Here is a 2,179-nt window from a genome sequence, read left to right as displayed (position 1 = left end):
GGACAGTGTTACTCTGACTTTTTTTTTTTTTGGACATAACTGCTTTCTTTTGAAATAAATACATAGGTGATGAAGTTATAATTTTTCCATTCCCAGGAATGATTAGCAAGTTTCCTTAAATTACTTTTCCACTCAGCTGCTATCATGAGTGAAGATGATTTTTAAATTATACTTTATTTACTATTGAAAATTGTGTCCTTGCTTTTATCTACATGTATTTAGTAAACCTTTGCAGGTACTTAGCATGTACTAGGCATGGTGCTTGTCCTGGGTCCACTGAGTTAAACAATACACAGTCCCTAATGATTGCTCATGTTGACAAGAAGCCTAACAGCTACCATGTATTATGACAATGTCTGCATTGGATGTAGGTCAAGTGTGTTCTAGGCATTCATGGGAGCAATCATAGAGGAGGAGAGGTAATTCTGCCTGATTTGGTGGGGTATTACAGAAATATTTCTAAAGGCAGTGATATTTAACAAAAAAATTTTTTTTTCTTTTTTTAGAAACTAAGACAAACAGATAAAGTTTGTGGGAAAGAGAATTACAAAAACAGAGACATATTTTTGGTAAAATGTAGTTTGGGGCTTTTCTAGTGGTTCAGTGATTAAGACTTGTGCTTCCAATGCAGAGGGCATGGGTTCAACCCCCAGTCAGGGAACTAAGATCCCACATGCTATGCAATGTGTCCAAAAAAAAAAAAAAAAAATGTAGTTATATGGGACACAAATAATAAATGGGATCTTGATAAAAGAAAGAGCTGTTGGTGTTGGTGGGGAACAACCAGGCAAAAAGTAGTGATTAAGATGTTTCATAGGTTTTTGATTTAGAAAATTAAAAATGTTGTGCTGCACTTGATGGAAAAGATAGGAAGTGCAGGGGGCAAGCAGGTTTTATGGAAAGGATGAAGAGTTACATGTTATAAACATCAAATTAACATTATTAATATTGATATCAATATCATTAGGATATTAGTACATTGTGTTGATCATGCTAATAATGTTGGTGATGATCACATAACAATTATTTGCTGTTGACTTTGTGTCAGATGTTGAGACAAGTGTTTGATACTTACAAACACATTTAGTCCTCATCACAGTCTAATGAGATCCATGCAGGAATCAGAGGTATTCGAGATCGTGGTGGAGTTGTGATTCAAGTCCAGGTAAGTTAAGTCCATATTCTTTGATAATTCACACAATTTGGACTCAACTTCCACTGTATTCTGGTTGGAATGTCTGAAAAGCAGCTCGTAATATACTCTGGACCTTAAGAATAAGATCTGCATTAGAGTCATAAATTTCATTTTCATCTGCCTTTAGATTGTAGTTAAAGCTATAAATGTAGGTTTTGTTTTTGTTCTGCACCTATGTAGGGCAGTGATTTCCAATATGGATGATCCTCAGCCATCGCCTTGAAATTATAGCTAAATATTGTTGTCTGTATTTCCCTGAGGGAAGAAACATCCTAAAGATGTCATCACTCCATCAACATTTTAAGAATCTTTAGTGTATGTTGAGAAGAGATCAGTATTATAATAATCCCTTGAATTCTTCATCTTGAAGAAACCTCTGGGACTGCCAATGCTTTATTGGATTTTCAAACAAAGTGATAATAAAGGAACCTAGGATAAAAGGTTTGAAGGACTAAATGTAGCGTGTAGAATCTTGGAATACAATATCTTAAGGTATTTCATTCTTGCATATCTGTAGCTTTCATCTTGGTTTGCAAGGGTGAGATGGTTTAACTAGAGAGGAAGTCATCTCATTGATTTGGTCTGTTTCTTTCTTAAACTGGTCCTTTGCTTCAGATATAATCAGGAAATCTGTCAACTCTGGTCCTGGGTATAAGTGAGGCTTTGATCTTAGAACTGATAATTTTACATATCTATCTTCTAGGCTCCTTACTCTTTCCTTTGGGAAATGATCTTGTGTTATGTGGCCCAATGTGGATGATGGTAACAAGAAGAGGTAGTTAGTTCAGTCACTCAGTCATGTCCAACTCTTTGTGACCCCATAAACAGCAGCACACCAGCCTCCGTGTCCATCACCAACTCCCAGAGTCCACCCAAACCCATGTCCATTGAGTCGGTGATGCCATCCAACCATCTCATCCTCTGTCATCCCCTTCTCCTCCTGCCCTCAATCTTTCCCAGCATCAGGGTCTTTTCAAATGAGTC

Source organism: Oryx dammah, unplaced genomic scaffold (genome assembly GCF_014754425.2).
Source record: "Oryx dammah isolate SB20612 unplaced genomic scaffold, SCBI_Odam_1.1 HiC_scaffold_11164, whole genome shotgun sequence".
Classification (NCBI taxonomy): domain Eukaryota; kingdom Metazoa; phylum Chordata; class Mammalia; order Artiodactyla; family Bovidae; genus Oryx; species Oryx dammah.
Note: the sequence above shows the minus strand (reverse complement) of the source record.